Below are 19,756 nucleotides of genomic sequence, written 5' to 3'. Positions count from 1 at the left end.
CCCAGCACTCGGGAGGCAGAGCCAGGCGGATCTCTGTGAGTTCGAGGCCAGCCTGGGCTACCAAGTGAGCTCCAGGAAAGGCACAAAGCTACGCAGAGAAACCCTGTCTCGAAAAACCAAAAAAAAAAAAAAAAAGAATGAAAGGAGGTAAACGTCAGTCATGATTAGAGACTTCAGTCATATCCGCAGACTTTCTAGAAATCTTCTTTGGTACAGAACATTTGAGAGGATGCTAGAAGCTTTGGTGCATGCTGGTCATGGATGTAGGAACAAAGAGTGTATTTACTGTCCATTGGTACGCGTTTTACTGTCCATTGAAGAAGGATGATTTTTTTGCTTCTGAATCAGCAGCGTGTTGCTGGAGGGCTTCTCTCCAGGGTCCACCAAGCCCCGCAGTCCCACAATCCATGTATAAAATAATCACTCAGACACTTATATTACTTATAAACTGTATGGCCGTGGCAGGCTTCTTGCTAACTATTCTTATATCTTAAATTAACCCATTTCTATAAATCTATACCTTGCCATGTCACTTGTGGCTTACCAGCGTCTTTACATGTTGCTTGTCCTGGCGGTGGCTGCAGGGTCTCTCCCTCCTTTTTCCTGTTTCCCCAATTCTCTTCTCTCCTTGTCCCACCTATACTTCCTGTCTGGTCACTGGCCATCAGTGTTTTATTTATATAGAGTGATATCCACAGCAGCAGCAGCCTGCTAAGTCTTGGAATGCCCTAATGATGTAAAATTCTGATGCAAGTGGAAAGCAGAAGTACAGAGACACACTGCGGTCTGAAATGTGAATTAATCAAGCCACGTGATGCTTTTCAAAGAGTTTCATAGAAAATGAAGATTTTGAAACTACAAGGAAGCACCCTCTGCCCTGAAAATGGGGTCTTACTGTATAGACTTGGTTGCCTTCTAACTCATTATGTATCCCAGGCTGGCCTCAAGTTCACAGAATTTCTTCTGCCACAGCCTTTTGAGTTCTGGGGTTATAGGCATGAGATACTATAAACTTACTGTGATCTGGGCTGTAAAACTTACTGTGATTTCTTAAATGCTTTATCCTATGTCTAAGTAGCTCTTGACAGAAAGGTTTGACAAAAGAATTCTTGACAAAAAGGATTCCCCCCGCCTTTTTTTTTTTAACATGTATGCATTGGATTTTTTTTTATTTAAGAGATTTTCTATTCATTATTCATACCAACCACAGATTCCCCTATCCTCCCTCCTCCCACCCCCCCAGCCCTTCCCCACAACCCACCCCCATTTCCACATCCTCCAAGGCAAGGTCTCTCATGGGGAGTCAGCAGAGCCTGGCACATTCAGCTGAGGCAGGTCCAAGCCCTTCCTCCCTGCACCAAGTAAAGTGCAAATAAGTTTGGTGTTTTACTCTTTATGTCATTACTAGACACATTTTGACTTTCAGTTGTTTCAAGAGCTTTTGAAACATTGACATAGGTCACAAATCAGTGGTTAGCCTAAAAACAAAACAAAACAAAAAGATATACCGTTTCAAGTTTTTATTACAAGTCTAAACATGTCTATAGTATTATATAGAAATGGTAATTCTGAACACTTTACTAAAGTTTAAGTACACTGTGAATGTTTTAATTGGTAAACCGACATTGGCATCAGTCACACAGCACACTTGTTGCCTGTTTCTGAAGCACTTCCGCAGAGCCGTGCCCCACAGAGGCGCAAGGAGGAGTGTTTATTAAGTCACGCTGTCATGTAAGCGGTGGGTGCCTTCTGGAATCCATGCCTGATATAAAAACAGATAAGAGTGAGAAGAAAACAAACTAGTTAGGGTGTTCGGCCACCGATCACCAGAGTAGGTCAACTCAGGCACTCTCTCAACTATTGCTAGTAGTCTATAGTGGAGTCATCTTTGTGGATTTCTGGGGACCTCTCTAGCACTCTGCTTCTTCCTATTCCAGTGGAGTCTTCATGCTGAGACACTTTGCTCAGCCTTGGTACAGGGAGGAAGGGACTGGACCTGCCTCAACTGAATATACCAGGCTGGACTGACTCCCCAGGGGAGACCTTGCCTTGGAAGAGGTGGCAATGGGGGATAGACTGTGGGGGAAGGCTTGGGGATGGGAGGAGGGAGGACAGGGGAATCTGTTGTTGATATGTAAAATGACTAGAAAATCTCTTATATAAAATTAAAAAAAGAAGAAGAAAAACTAGGGTGGGAGGTGGCAATGGGAGTATGATGAACAAGAGAGTGAAAAAAATAGTGCATAGACCTGGTAAAGATGTAGAGAGATAACAGAAGTTGCATTTGGTTTCTTCTGAAGAAATGGAACTTGTGGGCCACCTTGCTCTGTAGTTTTGTGGTTTCATGATTGAACAGCTGCAATTAAATAGGTATATGAGTAGCATCACTTATGATTGTGTAGCAGAGTCAAAGCAGCCCACTGCTTGTGGAAATGAATGAGGGCCCTTCCCTTCACTGAACTGTGAGCCTTACTAGCAAGTTGCTACACTGTGATAAATGATTGGAGAATTAATTAATTGAAGGTGATATTATACTGTTAGGACATATTTCTACCAGGAAGCAATAATGAGAACTCATTGTTACTCAATGAGCTTTCAACATTTATGAATGGGGATTTCTCTTCTAGCATTATACATATTGTTTTTGGAATATGTCTCAGACCACATGTTAGAAATGTATTTAAGTGAATAGATACCGATTTCACCTACTATTGAAGGCCACTCCTTACTAAAAGGTCAAGGTCCTTCTAATTTGAGTCTGCTTTACTTCCCTCTCTTATCATCTCATTTCCTCCCAGTAAACTGTAAGCTGATTCAATTACAGCCAAGTTGAATCTACTAATTTCTAGCTGTTAAGCTTCTTCATACGTGTAGAATAATTCATCATAAAAATATCAAATCAGTTTCTATTGTTAAGAAGGCATCATGTTCTTCCTTTCCTTTTTGCTTATTAGCTGCTATTCCATGAAGGATGTTTGAAATGCTCAAATAAGCTCACTGCTATTTCTGGATATCTAGAAATTGTGATAGGAAGACTTGACAGCTCTCTCTCCCTTACATACTCCTAATGAGGGATTTGTGATATGGCAGGTGGACTTCTGAAACCACGAACCTGTGAGCTCACTTAGGGTAGATCGAACAATGAGCCATCATCTAATGGGCGAGGTATACACCAAGACTTAGTGTCTTGTAAAAGGGATGATTTCCTTTCTTTTATAGACAGGAACTATACCTGCCATGGATTGCTCACTTTCCCCAGGTCATTCCTCTGAATAACCAGCATCTCCCCAAGTTGTTCTTTTTTTGTCTACTAAAAAGGGAGAGCATAGTGGGGTTGTTCTTTGTTTGCTTCTTGAGAGGCTAGCAGAAGGGCAAGACCTCTCTTCTGATCCTTATCTTGTACTTGTGCCCACTTATGCCAACATGGTGTTAGTGACTCTGGGATCCACCTTTGAAGGATGACTGCGCTGTGCATCCCTGTGAACTGTGATGTGAGGTTCTTCTTCACTCTTCTGGTTTCTTTGAGGGAAAATTCCCTGCCCCCAACATGCCTGTTCTTCTGCTCCACTCTTCAAAGTTGACTGAACTATGTATCTAGCAGATAACGGCACTCATGTGTTTTTATCAGATCTTAAAAGCCTATTGGTAGTCCTAAATGAAAGATGTTTAGGAAGATGTTCTTGTTCTTTTCCTTATTTTTTCCTGTGGGCCAGAGGAGACTGAAAAGGATAAGTAATTTTCTCTGTGGATTCAAACTTTCAGTGGGTTGCCTCTCTGGGAGTCTGAATGGAGGACCCGGAGTTTCCAAGCCTATCTTTTTCCTCAGCCTTTGTCTACAACAAGGACAATATATTGGTATCCTATGTGTGTCACACAAGTTGTCTTATTTTTAAATGGGTTCAGAACTCAGGAAAGGGATGGCACTGACTGGACCTCCTCAGCTGGGAACATCTCCAACATGGACTGGTTGGTGAATTTAAGCATTGTATGTAGTGCTGCTCTTCTTCAGTGTGCTTTCCATTCATTGGCTGATACACTCTGTTGGAAAGAGACACACCTACAATTCCAAATAGCACTTGGATTTGGTGAATTTTAAGGAAATGCCCACTAGACTGAAGTTCATTTCAGACTCTGTAAACAAATTGATAGATCTTCCTTTGTTACTGGATGCTTAGTTTAACTCCATTTATTAGTTACTTTTCTGTTGCTGTGATAAAACACCATGACCAAGGCAATTTATAGAAGGAGAGGTTTGGCCTTCTAGTTACAGAAGCATAAGAGTCTATCAGTATCCCAGCAGGGGAACATGGCAGCAGGCAGGCATGGTGACTGGAGCAGCAAGCTGAGAGCTCACACTTTAAAGCTGCAAGCAGGAAGCAGAAAGAGCACTGGGAATGGCTAGAGGTTTTTGAAACCTCAAGGCTTGTCCCCCCCCCCCCCCCGTGACCTACTTCCTCCACACCTGATAAACATCCTAAACAGTGCCATCTGTTGTGGAATATTAGTTTAAGATGAGTTACATTTGTTTGTGCTGTGGAATCATTTGTTTAATGATGCAAAGGTATGTTGCATTCTTCTATGTTGCATTTGTTTAACTCTGTAAAGCTGTGTTACTGTGCCTGTCTAAAACATCTGATTGGTCTAATAAAGAGCTGAATGGCCAATTGCTAGGCAGAAGAGTGGGATAGGCAGGGCTGCCAGACAGAATAAATAGGAGGAGAAATCTAGGAAAGAGGAGGAAGTAGTGAGAAAAGGAGAAGGAGACGAGGGGCAACCCAGCCACACAGCCAGCCATGGAGTAAGAAGGAAAGAAAGATATAAAAATAAAAAAGGTAAAAGCCCAGAGGCAAATGTAGCTAAAGAGAAATAGGATAATTGAAGTTAAGTTAGAAAAGCTGACCAGAAACAAGCCAAGCTAAGGCTGGGCATTCATAAGTAAGAATAAATCTCTGTGTATTTATTTGGAAGCTCAGTGGTGGGCCCTCAAAGAGTAAGAAAACTAACTATAGCCACCAACAAGACTCTTCAAGCTTCCTTGTAAGACAGAATGAGTTCTAGTTAGAGTGATGCTGAGGGGTTGGGGAGATGGCTTAGTAGGTAAGATGTTTAGTGGTAACTAGGAAGACCTGAGTTGAATCCCCAGCATCCCTGTAAAAGGTTGGACATTCATGACTACATGTGCCTTTACACCCAGCATTAGGGTGTGTGTGGGATTCTTAGAATTCACTGGTCAGCCACCCTTGCCCAAATGGGGAGCTTCAGGTTGAGTGGGAGACTCTTGTTTCAAGGGAATAAAGTAGAAAATGATGGAGAAGTATATTTTATCCTTGATGTGCTTCTCTAGCCTCCACTCACATATCTACACATTTGTGCACATGCAACACACACACACACACACACACACACACACACACACACACACACACACACACTCACATATTCCAGAATAAAAAAAACAAATAAGCAAACATACTCATATATAAAAGATGCTGTACATGGTCACTTGGAGTTAAGTCCTTTAAGAGGCTATCTGTAGTAGCTGGTGTACAGTTTCCTTGTGCTTTGTATATCGTGAAATTTATAAAATGCACTTTAATGATATAAAGAAACTGAAAAGACATTTAAGAAATTAGAATAAAAGTTTACAACTTGTACATTTAAGCTCAAGTGAATTATATTCTCTTGGTGGCCAAGAGATCTTCCTGAATTCATTTCGCTGTGATGCTTTATAGGAAAAAGTAAAATTTCTTTATGACAAACTGGTGATTTTCCTCCTAGGTGTATTTATTATTGTGTTTGACTACACTGACAGAAATTGTATTGGCCATCTAAAGGAAATGTGGATTATATTTGCCCGGGCTCTCTGTAGAGAATGAACAAATGTGAGAGTATTAGGTGAACAGTATCTCGGCTTGCCATTTCAGAGCCCTAGGAATTCTGTTCTATGCCTTAAGACCTCTGAAGTTTTCAGTCATACATATTATTTGTGTTCTTTGTTCCATTTTGCTTTTACTCCTTTTCTTTGATACTTTCATTTCCTTTTATCCTTACTATTAGTGACTTTAATCCATAGCTCTCTGTATTCTGTTTCATTTTTCTACACTGTGACTTTTGAAAGGAGGAATGGCATGAAATTGTGTGTCTTGTAAGTAATGCCTGTCTGCATGGATAGTTCCAACAGGTATTTATTAACTAAATAGGCTATTAATATGTGAGTACACAGTAATTATGTTATGTGGAGAGCTTTATAGTGCATTATTTTTATTTTAGTACAAAATATTATTTTTCATATGCTCTAAAGCAGATCAACTTCATCCTGAAGTTCATTCCTCAACAGATTAGATTTCATTATAAATTGTGCTTCTCCATGGAGTCCCAGTGCTGGATCACTGTTTTTCATGCTTGTACTGGTCTCTTAAGTGAACATGGTCAAGTGTGGGGGAACCTGTCTGTGCTCTGTCTAGGCTACTTTACTGAAACATAAACGCCAGCTTTTCCTGAATGCTTGCTGGCATTGTTGTTACTATTTTACATTTGCTTACCTGGATATAATAATGAATATACTTATCACAGTCTTCCTAAGGTTGAAGATAAGTGTATTCTATAAGGAACATAATCACTGTATCTTAGAAATCACTCTGTAGTATTTATCAGAAGGATAAGTCTATATTTATTGAACAAGTTAATCAAACAGCAACAGTAATGTTGGTTATAGACCCATTGAAACCTGGCTCACTGTTCCTAAGAGCTGTGGAGCTCCAAGGCAGGGCAGGAGTACAATAGATGGGCAAGCCAAGCAAAGATAGTAGCAAAGTGGAGAGGTCCCACCATGTGTGATGCGATTGCTCCATCTTGTTAGGCAGTCTCTGAGACATGGCCTGTGCCACCCTGCTTTTGGAAACAATGATTCTTCTTCTTCCTCTTCTTCTCCCTCTCCTCCTTCTCCTCCTCCTTTTCTTCTTCAACGTGTAAGATCTTTTACTCTTTTTTTTTAACATTTTAATGATCATATATTGTACAAAATGTTGTGTTTCATTATGATGCTTTCATAAGTATTTCATGCATGTTCACCTCATTTGCCCCTCATTTTTCTCTCTTGTTTCCTCATCCTCACCTATTTTCCTTCTCAAATGGTTGCTCTTCTACTTTCATATCTTGCTGTATTGTTTTTGTTTTTAAAGCAGGATCACATATAGCCCAGGCTTTCTTCCAACTCAGTGTGTATCCAAGAATGACTTTGAACTCTTGATCCACTTGCCTGCAACTCTGAAGGGCTGGGGTTATAGAATTGTACCATTTTGACAGGCATTTTCTCTCTCTCTCTCTCTCTCTCTCTCTCTCTCTCTCTCTCTCTCTCTCTCTCTCTCTCTCATACACACACACACACACACACACACACACGGACACACACGCAGATACACAGACACACACGGACACATGGACACATGCATGCACATATTTTGAGAATTTCCTATAAGCCTACTGTGTAAAGGGGCTATTCTAGTTTCCTCTGTATTGGTCCAGCTTTAGTATATGTGCTGCTGAAATGAGCACTCCTTGGAATTCTTATACCATTTCCTTCTGTTTTGTGAGACAAAGTCTTACTGTAACCCAGGCTGGCTTTGAATTCTCAACAATCCTCCTGTCTCAGTCTCTTAAGTGCTGTGCTGAGATTATAATAGTGAGCCATACATCTGGCTTAGAATTCCTTCTCCATGACCATGCAAAATAGAAGCCTTGAGACTCTGAGGAAGGCTCATGATTTTACTTGTCATAAGGTCAAAGTAAGACAGTTTACAAAGTTTTTTCGTATACATAATTCTCAGAAGTGGTGGATTTTGTGTTGTGCCTGGGCTCCTCACAAAGTCATCTAGAAATGCTACTTCCAACCTTGGGGAAGGCAGAATTCAGATGTTAGAAGAATTATGTTGACATTTTAATATCTTCTCTTATTAGTAAGCTGACATTTTGGCTTATAAATAAACTTGGGGTTTCTTTGTATCTGATTTTTAGCTGTAAAATACTAAATTTGAGCTGTCAGGAAAACATGTTGATAAAAATGCCTAATACATAAATGTCTGATATTTCTACATTGTGAATGTTTTGTTGTTAACATGTTTTGCTCTGACCTGCATGTAAGCATTTCTGCTCATTTTCCAGGCCTAAAATATATACCACAAAGAGATTACCACACAGCTGAGCAAGTCTTACTATTCATCTGTGGAATAGTGTCCAACAAGAAGGCAAGCCATGCAGTCATGTGGAAATGCTTGGTAATTTTCTTCGAGTTATCTACAGTTTGGTCATTACTGTTTCTTGCCTAAAGTTTACATCTTTGCTGTATCAAAATGACCTTACATGAAAGGAATATTTGGTGATATTTATTAGAAAAGTGTAACCACTTAAATCAGTAATGTAAATAATTAATTTAGTACTAAAGTTCTGCAGAGGAAAAAAGTATAACTTAATTTTCAGAATAAAATTTTATATTTTTATATTCCCTCTGTGAAGGGGATGTTCTCCAGTAAACACAGTTAATAAATTTATCTCTAAAGACACAAATGTGTATACAAGAACCCTCAAACATCTGGTGAATTAGTTTCTTTGAGAAAGGCCAAAACAGAGTTTTTGAGATTGGTAAACCATGAAAAAAAATCTCTTTTTGAAATGCAATTAACTGGGGGAGGCTTTGCCCTGGAGAAGGTGGAAATGGGGGGTGGGCTGGGAGGAAGGGGAGGGGGCAGGAGGGGGGAGAACAAGGGAATCCATGGCTGATATGTAGAACTGAATGGTATTGTAAAATAAAATAAAAGGAAAAAAAAGAAAAAATGACCTTTGAATTGTGTTCTTTGACTTTCCAATATGCTTTAAACTAACCATCAGTTTGTTAAAATCTAGTTAATACACTTTGCTTATGGGAGTATACAACTAAAAGCAGTTCTTTATAGAGTTTCAAACATAGGTCATAGTGTGCAGATGATATTATCAGTTAAATATTATACTGGCTAGTTTTATGTCAACTTTACACAAGCTAGAGTCACTGGAGAGGGACCCTCAATTGAGAAAATGACTCAATAAGATTGGGCTATAGGTAGGCATAGGACATTTTTTTCTTTCTTTCTCTCTTTCTTTTCTATTTTATTTCTTTTTTTCCTCCTTTTTTGGGGGTGGGATTTGAGACAGAGTTTCTTTGTGTAGCCTTGGCTGTTCTGGAACTCACTTTGTAGACTGGACTGGCCTCAAACTCATAGAGATCTGCCTGCCTCTGCCTCCTGAGTGCTGAGATTAAAGGCCTGAGCCACTACCTCATTTTCTTAATTAATGATTGATATGGGAGGACTCAACCCATTATGAGAGGTGCCATCCCTAGGCTCATGGTCTTAGGTTCTTTGAAAAAGCATGCTGAACAAGCCATGTGGAAAAAGCCAATAAGTGACTCACTCAATGGCCTCTGCATCAGCTTCTGCCTCCAGGTTCCTGCCCTGTTTGAGTTACTGTCCTGACTTCCTTTGTTGATCAACAGTGATGTAGAGTTGTAAGCCAAATAAACCCTTTTCTCTTTAACTTTGTTTGGTTATTATGATTCATCACAGCAATAGTAACCCTAACTAAGACAGATATCAAGTATGCTCCAACAAGCTCCTGTATCAAAGTCTTGACTTCTAGTTGGGGGAGCCAGTTGTAACCAGAGGTAAAGTCTTTGTGTCCCAATTGCCCAGTCCCAAATAAACACACAGAAGCTCATATTAATTATAAATGTTTGGCTGATCGCGCAGGCTTATTACTAGTTAGCTCTTACATTTAAATTAACCCATGCTTCTTATCTATGCTTTGCCATGTGGTTTGTGGCTTGTTACCCATCTTCTATATGTTTTGCTTCCTCAATGACTGGCTGGCATCTGCCCTGACTCCATCCTTCTTCATCTCCAGCATGATTGTACTGCCTAACATTATTCTGCCTGGCTATTGGGCAAAAAAGTTTTATTTATAAACCAATGAGAGCAACACATATTCACAACATACAGAAAGACTATCCCATAGCAGCCAGTCATTGAGAAGTGTTTGGATCTTGAGAGCTGTGACCTGGACAATAGATTAACCCCTTGTTGGACTCATAATACGATGGCACTCTCAAGTGATGGGGGACTTGCTGGAGGAAGCAGGGTATGCCTGGAAAGGTATATCTTGTCCCTGTGTTCTTCCTGTCTTACTCTCTGCTTCTTGGGCATCAGGAGTTGAGTATCTCTGCTCTACAATGCCATCATTTATATGTGTTTCTGCTTTTTATAGACCCAAAAGCATTGGAGCCAGCCTAATATGAACCGGGGCACCTGAAACTATGACCCAAATAAACAATTCTCCTCTTAAGTTGTTATCTGAAGTAGTTTTTACAGTGCTGAAAGCTCACCCATAGCGGGTTCATCCTGGTAGGACAGCAAAGGACAGAGTTTAGCAGGTCTTGCAAAGGAGTTAGACTTTGTTCTACAGTGAAGAAACACACGTTTCCACAAAAAGCCCAGTAGCAACTACTTTAACCTTTGTGGACTACATATTTTAGTACTTACTTTCATCAGTAAACTGATGTTTGATTTATAAATACACGTAAGTTTAGTCTTTGTCATAATGACTAAGCTGTCAGTGTAGCATGAAAGAAACTATGGGGGATACCAATGAGCCTGATGGTATTCCTGTCAAACTGAACTCACGTGTTGAAATTTGAATATTATATAATTTTCATATCATAAATAACAGTGTTTTGATTTTTTTAAGCTTTAAAAATTTAAAGCGATTGCTAGTTCACCAACTGGTGTGGACCACGTGGAGACCATTGCTGCTTGACAAAGTTCCAGCATTTTGACATTGCAGACCACACTTCTCCAGCACTTTTTAACTTTCACTTTTAATGATTCTCACTATTAATGCCTTTCCCTTTGGGAAATTTTGCATAGGCTTTGGTAAAGGATGAAAATGAGTATAATGGTAGCCTCTCTAAATAAAATAATTTTTTTTAGGAAAAACATCCCTGCCACCTTGGAACTAGGAATCCCATTGTGCCCTCCTAATTCCATCAAGGACAGAAAAGTGAGAGATTTACTAGACGTACCTGATCCCAAGGATGGAATGCCTACTGTAGCTAGAGTTTTCCTGCCTTGCCCACAGTCAGGACAAATCTTTGTCACCCGCCAGTCCCACAGCCACTCAGACCCAACCAAGTAAACATAGAGACTTATATTTCTTACAAACCGTATGGCTGTGGCAGGCTTCTTGCTAACTGTTCTTATAGCTTAAATTAGTCCATTTCTATAAATCTATACCTTGCCACGTGGCTTGTGGCTTACTGGTACTTTACATCTTCCTTGTCCTGGCAGCTGCTGCAGGCTGTAACTCCTGCTTTCCTGTTCTTTTATTTCTTTTCTCTGTTAGTCCCGCCTATAGTTCCTGCCTACCTATGGCCAATCAGGTTTTATTTATTGACCAATCAGAGCAACTTGACATAGAGACCATCCCTCAGCATAGCCAAGTGCAGATCATCTCAGACACCTGCACTCAGGCCCGTGGTCCTAATCATCCTCTATGCGGACCTGCTGGGTAAAGCCATGAGGAATCCAAGAACAAGCTCCCACAGGACATACAGAACATCCCACAGCAGCCTACAATTCAGATCCTGAGTCTGAGGCCATAAAGGGTGTAGAGAATCAGAATGGTATTGTGTAATGGGAAAAGAGTAAGACATCAGGACCATCTCTTTTGGGAGTGTTATGAGGGGAACAGACCCATATAGTAAGCCTAAGATGCCAAGGGACACATCTAGGAAATAGGTCAGTGATTTTTTTTTTCAAGACTAAAAATAATATGTTTATTACCTTGAATATGGTAGTGGCTGATATAAAAACAAGCTAAAAGGTTTTTTAACAGCCCACAAAAATTAATATTTATTTAATATTAATTTTTTAATTTATTCTTTGTGTCTTTCACACCATGCATCTCCATCCTGTGCTTTTCCCTGTCCCTTTATATCCACCCTTTGACCTTGTACACCCCTCCCCAATAAAATAAAATTTAAGAAAGAAAAAAAGAGAAGGAAAAAAATCAATCTCGTCATGGAAGCTGTAATGTGACAGAGTAAGTTATGCAGAAACCCTTTTATCCATATATCTTTACTTGCAAGTGTTCACTGCAGAGTCATTGGTCTGGTTCGAGGCCTCTGGTTTCTGCTACACTATCCATGCTGGGCCCTCACTGGAACTCCTCTTGGTTATCCTGCTGTTATCCTGTGTTGTGGAGATCCTGCAGCTTTGGGTCTGCAGGACCAGTCCCTTCACATGCTCCAGTAGATCACAGATGAGGTGGATGTTGGGGTGGGCCAATCCATAACCCTGGTTCTGGGCCTGGGTGGTTGCAGGGTTGGTCAGCCTGCCAGCTCTTCCTTGTCCTCACCACCAGGGTGAGCTCTTCAGCATTGTCCTGGTGCGTTCACCCCTTGCAGTGATGAGCAAGGGGCAGGGCCAGTTCTCCTGCTTTCATGTCCTCAGGGTTGGATCTCCCACACCTACACCTTCAGGGTCAGCTCTACTTTGTTGCCCAGGCATGACATAGAGGACACTCTCCTGAGTGCTGCAATTGGTGACCTGTAGGGCCAGCTTTCTTGATTTTATGACCTTAGGGCTAACTCTCCCGCCTGCCTCAGACATTGATGGGAGAGGAGGAGGGGTACACCTCTCCTCTGTCCATTCTGCCAGGTGACAGATGAGTCATGGGGACTGCTCTTCCAAGCTCACAGCTGAGGGGCTGGCTCACCCGTACCTCTGCCAACAGGGTAGGCTCTATTGTGCTGCCCAGGAGAGGTGCAGGGCCTGCTTTCCAGTGTTGCAGTTGGTGGCAGGCAGGGACAGCTCTCCCATTATTATGACCTCAAGGGCAGCTCTTCTACCTGCCTCAGGTGTTGATGGACAGTGAAGGGAGGAACTCAAGAAGGACAGCTGCTTACTGGCTTGCTCACCATAACTTGCTAAATATATATATATATCCCAGGACCTACCTGTCCAGGAGTAGTACCACCAACAGTGGGCTGTGTCTGCCCACATCAATCATTAACCAAGAAAATGCCTCACAGACCATTATGATGAAGGCATTTTTCTAAATTGAGGTTTCCAGGTGACTCTGACCTCCACATGTGCATTAGGCCTGTACCCATCCCCCAAATAATAATAAAATAAAAATTAAAAAGTATGATTGTGGGCTGGAGAGATGGCTCAGTGGCTAAGAGCACTCACTGCTCTCCCAGAGGACCTGCGTTCAATTCCCAGCACCCACATGGCAGCTCACAACTGTCTGTAACTCCGGTTCCAGGGGACTGGACACCCATGGCAAAACACCAATGCACATAAAATAAAAGTAAAAAATTAAAAAGTGTGATTGTAGCTGAAAGTTTTCCTGTGCCCACCTGGCTACCATGTCCTCACGGTCCCATAGCCTCTCAGACCCAAATGAACACACAGAGGCTTATATTAATTACAAACTGTATGGCCTATTGGCTCAGGCTTCTCACTAGCTAGCTCTTACACCTTAAATTAACCTATTTCTATAAATCTACACTTTACCACGTGGCTCGTGGCTTACTAGTACCTTTACATCTTGCTTCTCATGGTGGCAGTTGGCAGCGTCTCCTCTGTTCTGCCTTTCTCCTTCCTCCTCTCTAGTTAGAATGTCCCACCTAACCCTATTCTGCCTCACCATTGGCCAAACAGCTTTGTTTATCAACTAATCAGAGCAACACATTTTCATAGCATACAAAAAGACATTCCCCCATCATATGATGGATATCAATGAAATAAAACCCACTGCTGCTTTTATGAAAAGAAAAAAAAGGCATTAAGGGACAAACTAGTGAGTCCTTATGGTGACCTAATGGTCCCCTCATTATCAGTGAAACACAATGTATAGAAATAAGGACAGAGGAGGAATAATCATGAAGTCTTTTCTACAAAAGTATGAAAACTTTAACACAGAGGAATAAGATGAACAACATGTCTACTTCTCATACATGATATCCAATAAGACTACACTTTAGAAAAACAACAGTAAAATGAAAAATGAAAAGGTATTTGAGGGGTTGGCAAGCTATCTCAGCAGGTAAAGGTGCTTGACACCAAGCCTGATCACCTGAGTTCCATCTCTTGGACCCACATGTTGGAAGGAGAGAACTGACTCATGAAAGTTGCTCTTTGATCTCCACATGCTTGGCATGTGGCCCCCACACACACCAGTACACTTCCATCTACATGAAAAATAACTAAATAAGTAAACAACATAATATTTTAAAGAAAAATAAAGTATTCGAATACTTGAGAAAAATCCAGAGACAAATTTTTAAAAAGCAAAGAAAAACAAAATAGGAAAAAAGATCAAACATGGTACCAAGGCTAATGAGGTAGAACCCAGAGCAAATAAAGATTCAAAATACTATTTTAACAAACAAAAATGAAAATACTTTGTAAGATAACTGAAAATGGATGGTCTATGCCAATTAGAGTTTCTGACTGTTGGCAAGAGATAGTAAACTTTAAGCTGAAAATGAATTTATAGAAAAAGCCCACATTAGAAAGGTCTGTCTCTGAACATAAGAGGGGACCACCGGTACCATGAGTCACAACCTAGTCACTCCATGGCCCTGAACAATCTGTTTGAATGCCACAGCTGGGACCTCAGACTCACTTCTTGTGGGTCTCTGTGTCTGGGCCCCACTCCTGCTGGACTCCTGTTATTACCAGCTGTGGAATGTCCAATCCCTGCATTTGTCTCAGGACTTATCCACACTTTCACCTCAAGATGTCTGGGTGTATCTGTCATTGACAGGGCTGCTTCTGTGTCTGTGTCCTGGAGCTCAGGGATAGAGCAAGAGAACATATGTCTTTGTCCTTAGTCTTGCACGAGTCTGAAATGCTCCTTTTTACCCATCTATAACCAACTGAGAATTTTCACAAGTAGGAAAGGAGTTTTTGCTGTCTTACCCCAAAGGATAAGGTCTCAAAGACCAAGAGTGGGAATTATTTGTGACAATATGTATGAAATTAGAAGTATAGTATTCTCATTATTGACCATTATAATATCATTACTGGATGGTAAAATCGTTTAATGACTAAATAAATTACCATAGAAAATTAAATATCCCAATGTAACTGATTTGATAAACTTAGGGCCTTGGGGTTGCAGTAACATTTAAATTATTGTAGTTTTAATGAATAGGTTCAATAGCTCTTCCAAACCATAGAGTGTTAGAAGAGTGACTGTCTAAAATCCTTTGGATGATTTCAATTAATAATCTGGAAAGAGCCCAATAATTAAAGTTCTACTTAGTTTTCTGTGAACCAAGAAAAATTCTGATGAAACAAAGCAAAAACACATTTAGTATGTTCTGGAGTTCAAGGACTTTAAGGAGATTCTTTCAAATAGATTGTGAATCTTTGTTAGTTGGTCCTGGTGTTTAGATGAATCACTTATTAAGTGACTTTCCATTCCATCCACTGAAAACTCTAAATTAATAGTTTCATTGCTTGTTGAGGAATTTTGTAAGAATGAGAAACAGAATTTGAATATAAACTGTCAGTCACTAATAAATGAAAGTACAATGTGGTATAGGTGCTTGGATTCTCTGGACTTATTTCTATATGCCATAGATACAATGTTTAAAAATTTAGTAATTTTACTTTTCGGCAGTGACCATCTGTTAGCTTCTGCTTGTTTCAAAACAAAGTTACAGAAAGAGAGAAGACCAATACTTTATAATAGAAATAAAAACCAAATTTCCTTAGAATATAGTCATACTTCTGTCTCTTTGCCCACTGGTTCAGCATAGCAAGTTGGAAGTATGTGAAGCGGCTAATTTAGCATCTGTAACATTTAGTTGCACTTCAGTACAGAACCATTATCCTGGCTCATCAAACCTCTGGCGAACACGCACATCTGTTCCCCACTTCATCTGTAATGCACAATTCTTTTAATACCTAGAAACTTGATGGAGTTATATGTAATTTTTATGAGGGCATACTGGATATGCCTAAGTTACTTTTAGGATCTGTAACAACCAAATGCTTGATTGCCTCCCTAACTCATCCACTGAGAGATCTACCATAGCCCTAGAAAAAAATTCAAGTTTGCAACAACTTCTAATGGGGCCTCATGGCATTGTCTGACCAGTGAGCTAAAGATGAAAACAACAGATATTTATGAAAAATGTGCTTTAAACAATAATTGTTTTAGAGACACTAAATATGTATTTTTGGGGGGTTAAATGTGTTAGATTTGAAGTCACACAAAGACATTACCCAGAGTCTGTTATAGGGGGCCCCAAACAGCTTGACCACATAGCTGCCATGACAGGCTTAGGGGCCCAGACACAGCTGCTGTGACAGGCTTACTGGCAGGCAACACCTGGATCCAGGACAAGCCATAAGCTGACGCCACCCAGGGATCACCCTGTAGATGGGCCAGCATCTACAGGGGAAGTACCTGACATCCCACACATTCCAACCATTAAGATTAGATAAGATTGCCAGATGTCCCTGAGCCTAGCACAGACCTATTTCCCCTTTTTACTGAGATACCTCTAGACAAATGTCATCCAGTCAGGGTCCTGAACCCTGGAAATTCCCCCACTCCAACCTCTGCTATGATAAAAACCCTACCCCACTTGGGCTTGGGGTTCTCAGCTCTCACCACTGCATCAGACAGACAGAAAGACAAAGCTTGAGCTTGAATAAAGGCTCTTTGCTTTTACAAATGGGATTTGGTCTCTGCAGTGGTCTTTTGGGGGTGCCTGTGACCTGGGCATAACATCTGTGTTTTAGAACACGTGTCTAGGTATGGGCACTGTGAGACAGAGATGTTTTACAGTCAAATGAGGAGCAAGGACACTCAAGAAATAAGCTCCGGGGACTGGAGAGATGGCTCAGAGGTTAAGAACACTGCTTGTTCTTCCAAAGGTCCTGAGTTCAATTCCCAGCAACCACATGGTGGCTCACACCATCTGTAATGAGATCTGGTGCCCTCTTCTGGCCTGCAGGGATATGTGCAGACAGAACACTGTATACATAATAAATAAATAAATCTTTAAAAAAAAAAAAAGAAAAGAAAAGAAATAAGTTCCACAGTGTCACCTCTAGGCTAGAGGCTCTGCCTCCTAGCCAGGTCTTTCTCAGGCCTGGCCATGGGCTTTGTTTGGAGGGACTATGCAGACATTCAGGCTGCTGGCTCTTCTGTGGCTGCTGCTCCCATCCAATCTAACTCTTTAATGCTCACTTCCCACAGTCCTGCTTCCCTCTGCTGTGCAACTGTTGTTCCCCATGCTTTGAGAGTCCTACAGCCAGGTCTTTCCCATGGACTTAAAAAACTGAAAAATAAAAAAGGTGTCACTTAGAATAATGAACAAGGCTTGGGAAATTTTTCAAAGATGTCATCATATAAATTGAAAATCACTCTTTTTCTATTGCTTCATTATATGAAAAGAGTGAAAAAACTTAACTTCATTTAAATATCATGCTTTTAATGCTCTGACTCAAAATAATGCATAGAACACCAGCCAACACTAGGTAGGGATAGCGTGGAGAGATGGGTAGACATTTTTTTCAGATGGATATGACCTTTTGGCCTCCCATAATGCTATTTCATGCTGGCCTCCAAGGTCATTACAATGTTCCTAGAGCTAAGATTCTCAGTTTTGGTGCAGTTCTGGCATGTTTCCACTTATCTGTTTCTTTTGGAAGGAAATTCCAAGTGACTTAGACTTTGGCTAATATTTATTGTTTGTTTTGGAATAAATCATTTAATCATATGAGTGAAAAAACCTGGCCATTTGTTTCACATACATCATACTATTACAATTATTAGTTTTTGGTGAATTAAAGTAGAAATTTGGATACTAGCATTGAAAAGAGCCACATTTTATCCCTAACTATTCTTTTATGATATTTGAGCCACACATTCATATCATTTTCTGAAATGAGATGGAATATAAATGCCTAATTAAAAACTTTCCCTGTGTGCTTGGGAAATTAATTCAATCCCTTTGAACCTGCTTTTATTATTTATGAAGTAGAAATAACAATAGCTTCTAACCCTTGAAACTGTCATGGGAATGTTGCTTTATTAAGTAACCAGTGCTGTGGAGAGAACAAAACACAAACTATGTGATATTGTGGTTATAACACTTTTGTGTTTGTTACCACTCCCCTCAAGGAAAAGAAAAACACCTTTTAAAGATTTACCTGCAGAGTTTGTTGTGGGATGCCTTCAGCATCATGAATTTCGAGAGAATGAAAGAAGAAATGGAATGGTGACACAGTTGCAATCTAAGCTTGGGCCAGTGACGCAGACAGGACACCTGAATCAGCCTGTCATTAGATGTGGGCTGCTTTTGGAGAAGCAGGTAATCTTGAATGAGGCATTTCCTATGAGTAGACAAAACTTCCCAGAGAACTTCACTGTGAATGCTCAATGATGCACTGCTGGAAAGGGGATGGATGGGTCTTGAAGGGAGAGTCTTAATGTTGTTCCACTGCATCCATGTACTGCATTGCTCAGATCCATTTAATCTATGTTACAAATGTCTTTTGAGGGCTAAGCCTCTAGAATTTTAGTTGGAGGAGTAGTGTGTAACACTAATCTTAAAAGGTCTTATTAATAAAAACAAAATAAAACAAAACAAAACAAAAACCCAGAGCCAGGTATTGGGGTGAATTCTGAAAGATCAGAGAAGCAGAAAAAACCACAGCTAACCTCACCTCAACAACTCCTCATGGGATCCTGTTTCCATGAATCTTCAGATTGAACGTTTTTGAGTCCTCACCCAAATGGATCTCAGCTGAACTGCTGCTAAAAATCTCAAAGCTTAAAAACCTCTAGTCTCTGGTCCTCACACCTTATCTACCTTTCTGCTTCCTGCCATCACTTCCTGGGATTAAAGGCATGTGTCTTGTGTCTTTTCCAAGCAAGACATGAGATCTCAAGTGCTGTGATTAAAGGTGTGTGCCACCATGCCTGCTTCTGTTTCCAATGTGGCCTTGAACTCACCGAAATCCCAGTGGATTTCTGTCTCTGGAATGCTAAGATTAAAGGCATGTGCTACCACTGCCTAACCTCTATGTTTAATATAGTGGCTATTCTGTTCTTTGACTCCAGATAAGTTTATTAGGGTACACAATATATTGGGGGACACAATATCACCACATTTCCCCCTTTTTATTCAAAATAAAAAATTATAACTAATATAAAAAAACTATATCCAATAAGTATATACAATATACAGTCAAGTATTGCATTAACAATATTTAGTCCATTAACATTTGACAGATTCAGACAAAAACCTCCATTATATATATTAACAACATCCAGTCCATTAACATTCAAATTCAAATTCAAACAGAAATTTTTATTATCTGATTTTAGTGAGTCCAATACAAAATTCTATACAATATATAGAAATCCAATCCAATGTAAAATATTTAAAACAAGTAGTCCCTTTGTAAAAGTAGATTCAATAATCTACCTTTCTTTTTTTATCTTATCAGTAGTTTACTGTGAAATTTTATAAAAGGAAATTGATTGGGGTGTGCCAGAGTTAAACTCCTGTATCTGGCTCCAGGATTATTATGTACCTGAATCATCATCATCATCATTATTATTATTATTATTATTATTATTATTATTTATCTGGATTATATTACTATGTATAAGGATTATTTTGTATCTGGCCTAAGCC

Source organism: Peromyscus maniculatus, chromosome 14 (assembly GCF_049852395.1).
Source record: "Peromyscus maniculatus bairdii isolate BWxNUB_F1_BW_parent chromosome 14, HU_Pman_BW_mat_3.1, whole genome shotgun sequence".
Lineage (NCBI taxonomy): Eukaryota > Metazoa > Chordata > Mammalia > Rodentia > Cricetidae > Peromyscus > Peromyscus maniculatus.
This window is presented reverse-complemented; position numbering follows the sequence as displayed.